Raw genomic sequence first — 16,056 nt, forward strand, 5'->3', positions numbered from 1 at the left:
AATGCCCTCAACTGCTTTGGCTTTTTTGCTAGGAAGGTTACCAAGAGCTGAAGAAATAAGCACTGCTTATTTTCAGGACACAGACAGTGATGGATGGAAGACAGGACAAAAGCAGTTGGAAAAGCCCTTAGAGTGGCCATAGGAACACAGGTGTATCACACAACACCTACCCCAGTCCTGACAAAGCTGGAGGGACAAGAGAATAAAACAGCACAGGAACAGAGAGAAGGTTTTCACTGTGTTCATCTATTAACCAGAAAACCCATCAAGAACAACCTTAGCAAGGAATCCAGGATCTTCCCTCTATGAAGCTAGAGCTGGACTTACAACACTGACCCTAATTCAAGACTCCCTCAGCCTCTGAGTCAAGCTCAGGTTTACTCTCAATTCTGAGTACAATAAGCAGTATTTACCCCAATTTACTCAAACCATTTCAACAAACTGTAAAAAACAATGAGGAGCTGCCATTTCCAAGAAAGTCCCACATTAGGCTCACCTCACAGAACCCAACTTCCAGTGATTTCAAGTACGTTTAACTCAGTAGCAGCTTTAAACAGGTTCTTTTTCTTTTCTTCAAATGGAGAGCTTAGCTCAGGGCTGCTGTGTTTGCTACTCCACTTGTTCAATCTGTCCTTCAAGTGGAAGGCACAGCAAAATGAGCTGCACACACTTTCTCAAGATGAAGGGACAGATGACTGAGGCACCAAGAGGATACTGTAACATCAAGCCCTTCATTGCCTATGAGCAAAGGAAGTTCTCATTTCTAGCCTGACAGAGGATATATTGTTATCTGCATGACAAAAGGGCTTTAAATCTTAAAAGAAATAGTCAGCACTATATGAAAAATTGAAGAGACATTCTGTGCCAAAGCTGGATTATGAATCACCAACTAACACTCCTGCCACCAGCAGCATGAACCCATCTCTGCAGTGATACTCAAGCCCTACCTGAATAACTGCTGCAGTAATTAACACATGGTAACCCCCCTCTACATTCAACACCCAAAAAGCAACTGATTTGTCAACTGTTTCACTGATTTGACACTTCTCTATTCTTTCAATAAATTGCCACCCTAAGTCTTGTCTGGTTTTGTTGATGCTGTTGAGCTTCTTTGCACTTCATTCACCTTTTAAATGCTAAATTATTTAGCAGTCTCAAGTCACAGCAAATGCCAGGAAACTCCTTTATTTGATCTGCAACACCTCCAATCGCTCAAATTTCTGTACTTTTAGTTACAATGGTATACAAACACATCCACAGACCTGAGATGCTACAAAACAGTTCAGAAGCAGAGACACTCAAGTCTCAAAACTACAAATATGACAGACACAATTCCTATTACAGACTGAAAACTGATCTGAGTAAAATTTATCCACAAGACAGACCTTTTCTAGGTTAGAATGTATTGCTGCCCTACCACAATCCTGACTCATCACTTGCCCAGAGTCTTCTACTGATCAGTCACTGAAAACACACAACCAGGCACCAGAGCTAGAGAGCAGCATTTATGGAGCATCACTCAAATGTCTCCAGGAAAATACAGACAGTGGGCTGACAAACATTAATGATCTCAGACTTGTGAATAAGAAATTATCTCAATAAAGAAATTGTATCAATAGGGAAAACACACTTTTCTAATGTAATTCCCAGAAATCTATAGTATAAAGACACTAAGATAAAAGCTGAAGGCTATCTTTTTTTTCAAATGTGTCTAGCTTTTAGTATGCATTTGAAATCTGTCTTCCCACTCTTCCTCAGTATAAAAATGCAAACCCTTTGCATGTGGTTATTTGAATATAGTACTTTTCCATGTAACAGCAATGTGAGAACAAAAACTTGAAGAACGTGCTGAAAAGTTCCTTGTGATCAGTTATTTTCTGCATGCCTTGCAAATCCTTCCTGATAAATGTCTGCTCTGTAATTCCCTTGAGAAATACTTTGTTGAAATGACTTTGGGACAGAATGCATGTTTTTACAAGTGGCAATAAAATGATATAAATAACTTGCCTAAAAAAATCCAAACATGTAAAGTGTATTTCTAATAGAGAAAACTGAAGTAAGCCATCTGTAACAGAGTTCACAGCTTTTCATACTTGCGATGAACTTAAAGTTTTTTAAGGTTAAAATAATATTAACAGAAAAGATTTCTCAAGTAAGAAAAGTATCTTTGATATTTGGAAAATTTTCACATCACTACACATTCAAAACAATTCACATGAAGTCTCACAGTCTAAGTTTAATATGCAATTAATAATGTTACAGGCTTTTATATCCAAATATAAACAGAAGAACAATCTTATGTCAAGACAAAGACCACTTGGGTTAGTTTAATACAAATACCTGCAGAGTTTTTGTACTTCCCAAAAATTTCCTGGGCTGGAATTAGAAAAGCTTATTTCCTTATAGAAAAGCTGCAGTAGAGCCACAGGAACAGGCCAGAGGGGATGAGTGTGATCACTGTGACCCATTTAACACCGGGCACTACCCTCTGCTAAAAAACAGAAACACAGAGGAGTTCCAACCTTCATCATGGTTTTAAAAGAAGCATCACTACAGCAGCTGCCCCACGTGGCATTTATGCACACAGCAAATTTGTACAACTTCTCACTGCAGCTGCCATGGAGATTTTGTTATGATTTCACAGGTTAGACCCTATAAGCTAAGAACCTGTATCAATAAACTCTGATTAAGTTATTTGATAAATGTATCATTTCAAGAAGTTAAAGCAGCACCTGCCTGTATTTTCAGGAGTTAAAATATGCCTTAAACTCACGTTCCAACTGATCTTTCTCCAGTGTGCTAGCAACCCTTTCTGAATTCCAAAGCAGCTGTAGCAGTGCCAGCTGCAGCAGACACGTGTTCCACCTTGCCTGCTCAGATTCTTCTGTTCTCTTATTTATACCCAAGGCTTAGCTGCTCAAGCTTCACTAAATGCTAATGTTCCCAAGCTGGATTATCCTGTCACCTCCAGCTGTAGTTACATTGCAAAAGTTCTATTGTCATTCTGTTGCAAGGGTTCTAGGTTGCTAGAGTTTTGTACCTCCTTGATGTTTCTTGTAGGCAGCTCCTCTAGGCAATGACTCTTCCTGGTCCTCACAGCAGCCAGCTGACTCCAGCTCCCCTCAACCAACCAATCCACTCTTTTATAACACTCTTCTGATTGGCTACAGCTGCGGCCTGTTAAAGTCAGGCCTGCTCCTAATCTTTAATAATTAACCCAGCTGCAGCTCTTTAGGGGATAAGATTACATTCTACACCACCTTCATTTACCCATCCTGTATCCCCCTACAACCTCCTCATATCAATGCTGTCAAGGAAACTTTCCCAGCCCACACCTGTCCAGAGCTGTGCTTGTTCTAATGGCACCAAATATCAAGTCTGGTTTGCTTGAGTACATTCTTTAAAAACAGAAAGCTGAACCAGGCTAGTCAACCACAACTACTGAAAAAGCACTTGTCACATTACCTCTCCACAAATAACCCACAAGTTTTAAATTGATGGCATTTTGTTCAAAACCATCAGCAAGCAGCATGAATCACACACTATCTGTTACTTGAAATTGACATTTAGAAAGCAGGGATCAAACTAATATGATTCAGAAGCTTTTCTCTCACCTTTTTCCTATATTTGGAGCTTTAAGAAAAAATATTTGTGCTTCTACATTACAAGTACATGCTTGACATTAGTGAACAATTTACAGAATCCTGACGATGTCACACAATTTATACACAGCTATCAACTGACACAGAATGGGAAACCAGCAAAATACTGGTGGCCTGAAAATTGTATTTCTCTAATGCTCAAGCTTTGCATATTTTGATACAACCTAGATTTTGATAGTTTACAAAGCAGTAACTTGCTGCTGCAAAGAGGAAGATCTTGCCCTCTCCCCCCTTTCTCAGCTGGTTACAGCTTATTGGACATTTTACAGAGCTACTGAACTCCCAAACCCTTCCCTTTGGGAGAATCCCAGGGAAGTGAGGAGGCTCAGTATCTCCAGCTAGGCACAGTGGAAAGGAAGGGCTCAAAGAAATACCAGAGCTAATTGAAAAAGAATGTGCATGGGAACTCCCACTGCCATGCGTGGTGAAGTCATATCAAGCTTGAAGAGCCACCTCCAATCACCCAAGATAACTTTTTGGATTTTTCTGCCAGCAGTGGGCTGCAGTTCTCACAAGACATCAAGAGAAGCATCCAGAAAGATCCTCTGGCTGCATGAAGACAAGCCAGGGGCTGGAAGGTGCAGACACCAGCTGTCCACTGCCTAAGGCTATGGTTTCACTGCAGCCTAAGCCTGCTGAGCTACCAACTACTCCTAGAGCATCATCTTTCAGCCTGGCACCTGTTCCCGGGACAAATCACATGGTGGTTCAGCCTGCTGAAGAAACAGAGGAGCATTTAGTTCATTTACCAAATTAGTTTATGCCAAATGAAAGGGTGAAATGGCTCAGCAAAGGATCCAACAAGCAGCTGGCAGGAGAAAAAGGGATGTGAGTAACACAGCCAGGAGTTAGGGATGTACATTGCTGTAACTCCACAGGCTGCGATTCAGCTCTCCCTAAAATTCCACTGCTGCCAGAAACAAAGAACATTTGAAACTATTCCAGTAACAGAGGGCCCCAAAATAGTCTTAAGTGGGACAAAATATGATTACCAAAAAAAAAAAATAGGGCTATATCATAAACTCACATGACTTTTTTCCCCCTTTCCAATCTAAAGCAAACATTTATTCTCCAGATGAAAGATGAGATTCTTCCCCATAAGTCTGGAAAAAGAACTTCAATTCTACAACTGTGATTAATTTCTTATTATTTATTATACTGGCTTGTCATATCTTACATGAATTTCAGCAATTTCTTATCTTAAGCTCAGCAAAGAGTAGTTGGAGTCTATTCTGTCATGTTTCCCACATATTGATACAGTGAGGATTAAGTCAAATATTGGTTATCTCAATTTCATTTCAGCAGCAACATGAGTCATGTGCAATAGGAGCTACAGCATACTGCAGTAAATGCACCCAGAGCCAGCACTCTGCTCCAAAAGATTTTAGGAGGTTACCTATGATAGTTACTGACTAGTTGTCAGGGTTGGAAAAAAATGCATTCCAATATGCCAATATTTCAGGACTTTTGGAGACTGAACATTTGCTCCTCTGCTCTAGAAATCCCCCAGAATTTGTCATCATTGAGATATTCCAACAAGATGCTTGTATATTTGAAGAGATGGTAGCATTAAACTGAATACCCTACTTCAGTAAATCTTACTTTTTTTATCCTTTAGGTATCAGAAGGTGTCTTTGTCAATGTCCTGGGTAAGTGAAAATTCAACCAAGGCAGACTGTTCTTAAAGTAAGACGGGGAAAACTGGGGCAGAGGAGCAGCACCATACCCAGAATACAAGTAAGGAAACAACACCCCTAAAATGACAAACTACAAAGCTTGTACTCCAAGCTTTCTTCTCTCACCTCCCTGTGCCACTACCCAGCACTGGGAACACCCTCCTGGCTCCCCAGTTTTCCTGGCAGAAATGCAGTGTTAGCAAACTCCATATGGAGACTGACACTTCCCATATATTGTTAGGCACAGCACATCCTCCATACTGCTATGGGACACTAATTCTGTTACATCAGAAACTCAGCCTTTCTGAACATGTAATTATGGCATGGACACCAGCCTGAGATTACTTACCCTATCCATTCTCCCCAAATCTCCTTCATTTCCATTACTAAATGTTTTGCCAATTACTGGATTTCAGCAAACAATACTCCAAAGTTAAGAAGAAACAAACCACCTTATATCCAAGGCTTTAAAACAGCAGCCAAGGGAATTCCAAGAGGAACAAACTGTTTATTTCTTAAGTAACAAACACCAAAATTCACAAAAAGCCCACTAATTCATGCCATACTACTTACCTGAAATAATAGGAACTACAGAACAGACCCAGCCAAGTCAGACATGCTTTAACCACCATTTGGTTAAGACTGAGAACCCCTCCAAACAAAGCTTGGCAAGTTCTACAGATGACATTTTGAAGGGCAGTTGAAAACTGCTGAATTTCTTTTGGCTGCAAACAATCCCTCAGACACCACCGTATAATTAAAGCTATGAATTTATCATCTTTTCATACTTGAACACAATAATAAAACAAAAGTAGACTTTTCCCCTGTTAATTCACTAAATTGCTGAGAAATCCTCTGTGTTTTGCACTTGTTAGGGGAAGAAAAAAAATGGAAAAAAGGATCCAGAAATAAATCCTGTCAGTCTTAAGCCTCTTGAACTCAACTAATAACCAACACTGACTACCCTCACTCTCTTATGCACTTCACACATTTTTGTTGTCAGCAACAAAACCTTCTGCCACTCAATCTTGTGACCAAACCGTCCTTTGCCATTTTCATGCTACCCCAGCATCCTGAACTGCAGGCTAAGGGTGCCCACTGCTCACCTCATTACTTATCCCAGCCATGATGCACAAAAGGCACATTCCAATGTCTTAGATTTCCATTCCTTTTACATGAAGAAACAGTATAAACAATCCAAGTCACAGGAATTTCAGAAATAGTGAAATATGAGGTTTATTTTGCAATTCACTGTATGCCAGGAGAGATGCATGGTCCAAAAGACTGAAATCAATCAGCCAAAGTCAGCTCTTGCCTCAGTCTCCTGCAAAACAGTGCAGGATTATTTCTTTCTAGGATTAAAATCATTAATGAAGGCAACACAGCACAGGCTCTTTTTAGCATATTTGCTGTTAAAACACTCTAGCCAATGGGTTTTTTTCCAAGTACATCAGAACTTGCAAAAGTAAGGTCTAGGAACAAAAAAGATTTCCTAAAACATTTAGAACTTGGAAGAAACTTGGAAGGTATCCCACAGTTAAATGGTTTTGTTTCCCAGTAACACAAAATGAAGATTTCTCACAAATAAACACACTCAGAAGTAGGTGTAGCTGCAATTCGTCAAAAGCTGTCCTTGTCAAAGTGGTACCAAGCAGACCTTCAGAAATCAAATGTCAGTCTCAGCTTTGCCCCTAGCAGCTATGAACAATGCAAGTTATTCCTTTAACAAGAAGTAGTCATCTGTGGGATTAATGTGCATACAAATAGCTTTACCATAGACATCCCAACAATCCCATTATGCAAGAGATTAAAACAGACTAGTCTGCTAATGAAATGCTGATCCCCAGACCTGTCCCACTGGCAGTGCATGCACAAACCCACATCTGGCTGCTTTGCCCTCACAATTCCAGGTCCAGCATCAGAGCACAGGTCTGCACCACAGAACACAGAACATCTGATTTGGAAGGGACCCACAAGGACCACAGGTCCAACTCCAGCAGAAACCAGCAGCTGCCATCAGAGCCAGCAGTGCTGCTGATGGCACTGACAGGAGGGAGCCACATCCCCACAATTTGGCCAACACTGCCCACCCTGCCAGGGAGCCTGACCTACAGCAATAAAGCTGATTTTTAACTTGACCGTGTATTGCAAATAACCATCAACCAGCCTTACCTGCTTCCATAAACCAATCCTCTGGAAAAAACAGTGGCTTCTGAAAACAAACTACATCAGTAATTCATACCTTGTGAACACCTAATGTGTGTTTATTGATCGCTCCTCTTGTCTTAAAAATAGCAGAAGCTTAACAGCTTCCATGAACATAAAAAACATTTTCCCTCTCTTTCTAAGGGAAATCATTGAAGTAAAAAACAAAAAAAGCTAGAAGGAATGCAGAAAGCAACTTCATTTTGGGACTCCCAAGCCACTCACATTATAGACTGAAACAGAATTTTATTAAAAGGTACATGAACAACTGGGGAAAAAAAAAAGACAACTTTGCTGTATTCACCTACTGCCCTCACAATTGTAAAGGCATATTCCCTTGAGTCACCCCTCTCTCCCATAGATCATTATCAAGAGTGTCTCCATTATTTTATTCTCTAACAATTCCTCACAGCACATGCCACAACACTCAAAAAATCCAAGCACAGCTCTGTGTGCACTGCAGCCATGGTGAGCAGGAATACTTAAATTTTTCACCCACAGCCTGGAGAGGGCAAGAATTACAGCAAGAATTCAGAAACTTGGATGAGCCAGTAAGCTTGAGAGAAATTCCACTGAATAACTGGTCCTAAAACATTTCCTATTTAGTCAAGGAGCAGCAATTAGCATGGAAGGCTGAGCCACTGTGGCGGGTGAGGAGACACACCGGGATACTGAGTGACCCTTCACTGAACTTCACTGGAAACAGACACCACCAAAGGTTACAAAGCCAGCCCCAACACATCCGTGCACAATTTTCCCCATTCCTGTGCCCTGACAGTAACACCGAGGCCACACAAGCAAAAGCACAGCTCACAGTCAGGGCCGGCACCAGCAGCACAGTGAGCTCAGCTCCTCAGCTCTGGGGCAGGGCTGGCCATACCCTGCAAGCCTGAGCTGGGCCAGGGAAATCCCCTGCCACGGGGCATTGTCACGGTGTAAACAGTGAGATTCTCTCTCCTTGTGGTTGCTTTACAGCACAGCACCAGAAATCCTTACAGTCATCTTCTAACAGTCAGGTACAGCAGCTGGACCCAAGCCTCAGGACTAGAGGAACACGATTCTCTCCTCCCTTTTCTGAGCCATGAAAGGTCATCACCACACACCCTCTGTGTGCCCCACCAGGGGCAAGCAAAGGAACAAAAATCCATTTATAACCAGGACAGTGTGGTCGGATCACACAATCTCTCATTTTTCTAACATTTCTGGGATCCTATATAAGAGTTAACTTAGGATTTCAAAGACTAACTCAAATACTTTAGGCACCATTTCTAAGCCAAACTTATCACCAGACCTGTCCCAAACTTCTCAACTTCTATGTCAAGACATGCCAGATTTCTAAGGACAGGGGGAAAAAATTGCCAGCTTCCCTCAATTTCCTGAACTCTGAAGTTACAGTATCTGCCACCAAGAGATATAGTTCTAGAAATACTGAATATCTCACCCCTTCTAACAGGCATATGATACAGGTGTGAAAAGCCAAGAGAAGGTAAAACAGCATTTCACTATCATTTCACTATCTTCAAATAGGTTGTGTCCCTACACATGTGGCCAGGATTAAAAAAATTTATGAAAAATAAATTCTTTGTTTTCATCAGCAGTTTATGTTTACACTCCTCAGAAGTTAAGAATGGTCACTTCAGAACAACGTACATGTGCTCTAAAAGTGGTCAAGGGGGTCACATACAAGGCAAATAAAGCTACATTACCTGCAGCTTTATGAATTAATGTCGTAAAATACTGTCTATTTCACTTTTGTCTTTATCCTTTCAATTTCTATGTCTGAGTATGTTTCATAACATATCTATCCGCACAGCACTACGTGTAGATAACTGATAAACCAATAAATTTACATACATGAGAGACGCATGATACAAAGTGTTCTTTATTGACAGCCAGAATAGCTGGAGACCACTACTCTAGAGAGCAGGAGCTCTTCTATTTCCCCTGCCCTTGCTCCTTGCCCTAGCGCTGGTTTTCCAGAGGATTGGAATGAATGGCGCCTCGCAAGGCACGAGGCCTCGGTGTCCCCAACCCCAGGGTCGGGGCTTCTTTCTACCACCTCAAAATAAGAGACTTGGTTCCCCAGGAACGGGAAACTGAATGTGGAAACCTGGACAGAAGTATGGGAAACCCCCGCCATAATAAATCACCTGCTTGACAAGGCAACGTTAAGTGGACCTACAGAAAGGACTAATAAATAGAACTAAGGGAGCCATGAAATATCGCTTTGGCGGAACCGTGGGAAGATAAATAATGGAGAACACCAAAAGCCAAGCACTTAGACCCTCATCCGGTTCTTCCCCCTCACCCCCCGGCGGCTCCCCCAGCCCCCCTCACGGCGGGCCACGGCACCCGCAGCCGCCCGCCGGCTCCGTGCCCGCCGCGGCCGAGGAGGGGCGGCGGGCCCGTCCCTACTGACCTGCCGGCGGCTCTCGGCCAGGGCCGGGGTCGCCGGGGGTGGCCGCGTCCCCTCAGCCGGGTCCCCTCAGCCCGCGCAGCCGCCGCGCCTCCCGCACGCGCACGGCCACCTTACAGCCCCGCCTGCTGGGATCTCTCCGCTCCCGCCTCAGCGCGGCCCTCTCGCCTCCCCCACAGGAGCCCCTCGGGAAAAGGCCCAGCTAAGTCAGGAGCACTCCCGACTCGGCGTTCGCCGTCCCGCTCCCCTCAGCGGCCCAGCGCGGGGCTGGAACTCAAACCACGCAGCGGGACTACTTCACCACCGCAGGCGGAAGCACATGCTTTCTTCACACGCACGCGCGCGAACTGACGGGACGCATTTAAAGGCCCGCGCGCGGTGCACGCCGGGAGTTGTAGTCTTCTCGCGGCGGCTCTCCTGGCCGCCCCAAGGCCACGCACCGCCCCGCGGTGGCGCCACGCCCGCTCGCCGCCGACAGCCAATGAGCGAGCGAGGGGCGGGGCTTCCCGCCGCGGTGCGCGCGCGGGGGGCGGCGCCCGGAGTTGGTTGTTGCGCGCGGGCGCGGCGGTCGCAGCCCCGTCCCGGGAGCCGCGTCCTCGCCGGGGCCCGGCGGGAACGGAGCCCCAGCCCGAACCTGAGCCCGCACGGAGCATCCGGGGCGCAGCCGCCGCCTCCCCGCGGGAGGCGCCGCGGGGCTGGGGAGCCCCTGCCAGGTGAGGGACGGGAGGGGGGTGACGGCCCCTCATGCCCTGAGGGGAGGCCGGGGGGCGGCGGCGGCGGTCAGCTTTCCTCAGCGGGGCCAGCGAGCAGGGCTCCGGCGGGGCGCAGCCGCCGCCTGCCCGTCACTCCCTCCCCTCGGCTCCCCCGGCTCCCCTCGCCCCGCCGCGGTCCCGGTCGCAGCGGCGCCCGCAGAGCCCGTCTGGCGCCGGCAGCCGCGCCGGGGCCCCCACGGGGCCGAGCGGCGCCCTCGCCCCCGGGCGCGGCGCGGGGCCCCCGGGTGCTCGGCGGCAGCCCCGGGCGCTGGCCGAGCCCGCGGCGCGGCTGGGAGCGTGCGGCGCCATCCCGCGCCCCGCTGGGGAGCGCCTCCGCCGCGCTGACACCTTCGAGGAATTGCCCGGGACGGAGCTGCTGTGGGTGCCGGGTGCGTGCTGCTCCTGCTGGGGCTCTCACCCTGCTTTATTATTATTACGAATTACTGACTCGAAAGGCTTTACGTGTTAGCGCGTACGTGTGTAGCTGCATTCCATCCTCTCGGTCCTTTCTCTCGAAGGTAGTTTTGAATTTGTAGGTGGATCGGTCTGTTTGGCAGTTTTTATTGAGGGTGAAGTTGGGGCTGGGCTGGGATTCGCGTGGGACAGCGAGTGAAACGATGTGAGTACTTTGCAGTTGTCTGCTACTTGTGGAGCAGCTGGTACCTCATGCAGAATGGCCAGGCTGCTCCGAGGTGAGCACAGGGGCAAGGGGGAATGTCGTCTGGTGGATCTCTGACCTCGGATTTAATAGGGGCTCCTCCTCAGATAGCCTAATTTCTGTTTACTTTAGGTCTTTGCCATTTACTTTTGTAGAGCTCGTTCTTCTTTAACCGCTTTGTAAGTGCCTCCAAAGTTTTTCCCCTTACTTGCTCTGGCCTAAAGGCTGTCTAATGTCTGCTAAAACATTTTATTCCCAGGTATTTACACAAAAAATAACATATGGAGATATATGGGCATGAAGGAAAGAACACACAGTTGTTTTAGGAACCAAGACTTTGTGGAATTCCAATAATTAGGTTCTATAGTTAGAAAGTTTACTTTAACTTGCTTAAAATTGCCAGCTGAACAACTGCCTTTGTGACAGACTGGATTTACTTCCTTCTGTGTGACTTTTGCTTGACTTACAACCTCCTCTAGACAGTCTGAATCAAGGGGTATAGCAAGAGTGGCAGATAGTTGTGGAAATTTTATTTGGTTGTTTGGACTTGTTAGAGATCTTACTCTAGCTTCATACAGGCTTAAAAGGTTGTGTCTCTAAAGTAGCTAAGTTGTTTTATCCAGATGAAGCATCTTCCTGGCAGAGTTACTGCTTAGTGTGTTTTCAGGAAAACTTTGTTTTATTCTCTGAAACACAGAACTATGCAAGAAGGAATTACCAGTTTTTCCATGAGTAACTTTCCATGATTAATCTTCTGTATTCATTTCCTGATGGCTTTACCGTACTGCTAGGATATCCCATGTAGATGATTCAGTCACAGATTTCCTAAATTACCTTTTTGGACAGATCTCTTTGGCTTAACTGCACTTCCCTCACCTGAGCAGGGGCAGGTGGGGCTCAGGTGGTTCCCGAGCCTGGGCAGGAGGTGCCAGCTGCAGAACAAGGAGCCAGCAGGCTTTGCTGCCTGGCCTGGCTGCAGGTAGGCACTCTCACTCAGCTGCAGTTCATAATGGATGCAATTTTTGCATTTCCTTCTGCTTTAGAGCATACAGTTTGTTTGAAGGAACAGCATTTCCTGTGTATCTGCAGGTCTTATGGCTCTTTCAGTGAAAGAGAGCAAAGAGACAAAATACCATTCCCACGTCTTGGGTAATTTGTGTTTCTGATTTTTCAGCTTTTCAGAAAATCCATTTCCAGGCATGCTTACTAATATATGTATTATTTCCTGTTTACTTTCCAAGTAAAGGAATTGCTTGGAATCAGTCATTTAAAGAAAAATAAAGGGGAGGGTGCTGTTTGGCTAAATGACTTCTAAATGTTGACTAATTTAGTAAAATATTATGATAAGTATTGTAATCTATTGATAAGGGTCATAATATTGACAGTTACTGTATCATGCTAGTGATAACCATTCGTGATACTGTTCTGTATCGTGCTAGGAAAAATACGTATGTGAAAAACTTACTCTAAGTTAACTTGTGAGATGTTTTCTCTACCTTGTTCCTGAATTGACACTCCTGTGTGTCTCCTTTCCTTTTCCTGTTTAGTCTTTGCTCTTAGGCTCCCTTTTCCCTCCAGCTGCCTCTCAGCCCGGTTTAGGATCGCACTATCCCATCCCCGCTAATGGCCCGTGTTTTATCTGCCCTTCTCTCTGAAGGGAGCTGCAGCTTTCCTCCTTGTTCTGATGGCTCTCTGATGAGGTTGTGTTTCAGGCAGTGTTAATAGTCCTTTCTCTTTTATTTTTGGATTGTGAGGCTGCTGGAGCAGAGCCCTCAAGGACTGCCAGGTGGGCTCCGAGGTGAGGCGCGCTGTCCCCCGGCAGCCCCGCGCTGTCCCCATCGCTGCGCTGCTGCAGCTGCCCGGGAATCCTGCCGGGAATCCTGCCGAGGAATCCTGCCGGGCTGCTCCTCCCGTGCAGTCGGTGTGTCAGAGCTGACATTCGGGTACGGGCAGCGCATTGAAATGCAAATGCCTCGCCTCTGACGGGGAGATGGTGCTGAGCTGGTGGAAAGCGCCGAGAAGGTTGGGGAGTACCTGTGGTGTGAAAGGAAACAACTGACAGGGGAACTAAAAATGTAACTTTCTTATCTTTCTGCTGTTAACACCTCCAGATGTTTTTAACCTACTTTGAGTACAAAAATAATTTGTAGAACATGTTTTTGTTTAATAATTGAAGCAAAGTTGAAAGAGAGAATGTCAAGTTATTTGCAGCCATATATAGAATTTACTGGCTGTTAGAGGCAGCCAGAAATCACCAGTGAGGGAAATTCCACTCTCCATGTATGTGAAGTCCCCTGGATTTTGGAGGAGGAGCTGTGGAGCCCCAGACCCACGGGAAAAGGCTTTGGCTTCTCCATGCAGGTACCTGCAGGGGTGGATGGAGCACGTTCTGTGAGTGCATTACTTGGGACAGGCTGCTGCAGGGACCTTGTCTGCAGAGCCTTGCTTGGCATTACCAGTCTTCCCACCTTCCTGTGCTCCCACACAGCTCCTGTGTGAGGACCAGGAGTTGCACTGGGATTTACATTGGCCTAAGGCTGAAATAATTCCATTGTTTCATATGGATCAGCACAATAATGCAGAATTTCCATTACCATACAGTTTTAAATCTAGAGTGGAAAAATACAGGCTGCAAACTGGAGGAAGAGTTGCTAGTTGACTTTCACTGTTTTAAAGCAGGGTGAAGTGGAGCAAGTCAACACTGAGGAGAATGTGACAGCTTTAGAATCTCTACAACATCAGTGACAAGGATAAATGGCTTGTTTTTACTTGGTAATAATTCTAACTAGTTGTCCAATATTTGAGCTGCAGTTTCCATAAATTGTGGTTTAACGCTGTGGGCTCTGTTTTCCAAATCAAAAGCAGAAATTATCAACTGTGTAAGAAATTTCCAGTTTTCCTTTTGCCTGAGATAGATAAGTAGCTGAGTGACTCAAGCAATTTCTTTTCCTATATCTCTTTAAGTGGACTGGGTTGATTTGAGATTGCCTGATAGTGCAAAATGTGGATAGAGGAAAACTACACAGTGGGTGTAACTCTGAGGTCACCTTCTTTGAATTGAATTTCTTTTGGGATTCAGCTATTATAAAAGTTATCATGTTAGCTCACCAAGTTACAAAATGGATTTACCACAAATGTTTTTGAGTTTGTCTGTTCAGATGACAACAAGAACAACAGGATTTCAGAACCCCTGGGATCCTCAGTCATCATTTATCTCCTCCTAGTAATCACATATTGCTGTGCAGGATGAAGACAAACTCAGTTTTCAGCCATACCTCTTAGAGGAGTGTTTTGTAATCAATCTGTAATGGATTTCCTTTTGTAAGTCTTTGGTTCTGGGGAAGTGGGGGCGGGGGGGAAAGTATTTTATCTACATAAAGTGTAAAAAAATATAAATATTGTCTGGGAAAGGCATTTTAAAATCTTTCCATTTGTGGACTTTATCCCATATTTTCCTTAAGAGTAATATTTCAGTTAAAAAGCCTTACATGTGCTTAAGTATAAATGCTGAAAAATGCTCAACTGTTTTAATGCAGTCACTGTGGACTGCAGGAGACATTTTTAGCAAAGTTTTTGAAATCACAGTAAACAAATGGATAAAAATCATGCCAGGCTAAACATTGTAGGCTTCTAGCAATACTTGTTTTAGTAACATCTTGTCTGAGATGCCAGTTCAGTGTGGTGCTAAAAAGTAAGATCACTGACTTGATAAAGTTAGTGCTATTTCAGAAAATACTGCTAGTAGCACAGAATTTGCCAAAGCAACCTTATTGGTGTTCAGGCAGATTTGGGTTATTGTATTGTTGGCTACAGGTTCTGTAGGAAGCTGTTTAGTGTTCACAGTTTGACCTTCCATGTTTTTGTAGAACTGATCTCAATCCTAAAATGTTCCCTCTTGGATGCATGCCTGTATTTACACAGGCCTCCCTACAAAGCTCCCCAGAGGAGGAAGACAGTCTGTAATGCAGGAGATGTAAGTTCTGCATGGATATATTTATATCCAGTCTTCCAGCTCCCAGGGTCTTGCTGTCAGAAAAGCCTTCAAACACATTTAAAAGACATTTAAATCTTGCAGTATAAACATGAACAAATATAGACATCCTTCCATGCTGGCTTCATGTATATTCCCTCTTAGCATAAGTCTCTGTACATATCACAGATGCTCTTATTGTTGTCTCAGCTGCCAAATTTCCTCTTAGTGAGTGTCATTGTTCTGCTTTTATACTTGTTGGTGTCCTTTCTTGGGGCTTCTGTGGTGCAGCAAGAAGGAAGAGCAGTTTTAAAAATGCATAATCTTCCCCCCAAAGTGGCCAGGACATTCAGAAGCATGTGTGTGAAGGTAATAGAGACATTGCAAATTTCAGTGCCTCTGGAGCTGAAGTTGGCCTTGGGTAACTGTTAAGTCTTTTTGCACCTTTTTCTTCCCCCCAGTTCTGCCTTTCTCTCTACCTTGTTTTAGCCCTGAGTAGCCTTCTGCAGTGCCCTTTTAGCCTGTTTGGCATCCTATTAAAATCTCTCTGTAAAGGCTCAGAATTACATCCATGTTGCTTTAACAAAGTTTGAAGTTTAATGCAAATATATACAAGCTCAGAGAGAATAAATATTAGTCCAGGAGTTTTCCACGGGGGAGTAAGTCATGTTGTGTAATTGTTTTTCCATTTGCTTTAAACCTTGCTAATTGTCCTTC

The 16,056-nt window shown here is 44.6% G+C and overlaps 2 protein-coding genes across 5 annotated transcripts in view; one reads left to right on the forward strand and one right to left on the reverse strand.

Annotated features, from left to right (window-relative positions):
* The window catches only part of HMG20A (high mobility group 20A), a 73,132-nt gene extending 62,871 nt beyond the window's left edge, over positions 1 to 10,261 (reverse strand). For 2 of the 3 annotated variants that reach the window (XM_058811362.1, XM_058811360.1), the window contains exon 1: positions 9,963 to 10,244. The gene's annotated coding sequence lies outside the window, so the exon portion shown is untranslated. Of the gene's footprint in view, positions 1 to 9,962 lie in introns of all 3 variants that reach the window. The other variant, XM_058811361.1, reaches the window with a different exon arrangement.
* Positions 10,262 to 10,553: 292 nt separating this feature from the next.
* The window catches only part of PEAK1 (pseudopodium enriched atypical kinase 1), a 111,632-nt gene continuing 106,129 nt past the window's right edge, over positions 10,554 to 16,056 (forward strand). For both annotated transcript variants that reach the window (XM_058811044.1, XM_058811043.1), the window contains exon 1: positions 10,554 to 10,672. The gene's annotated coding sequence lies outside the window, so the exon portion shown is untranslated. The remainder of the gene's footprint in view (positions 10,673 to 16,056) is intronic.

This window comes from Ammospiza caudacuta, chromosome 10 (genome assembly GCF_027887145.1).
Source record: "Ammospiza caudacuta isolate bAmmCau1 chromosome 10, bAmmCau1.pri, whole genome shotgun sequence".
NCBI lineage: Eukaryota > Metazoa > Chordata > Aves > Passeriformes > Passerellidae > Ammospiza > Ammospiza caudacuta.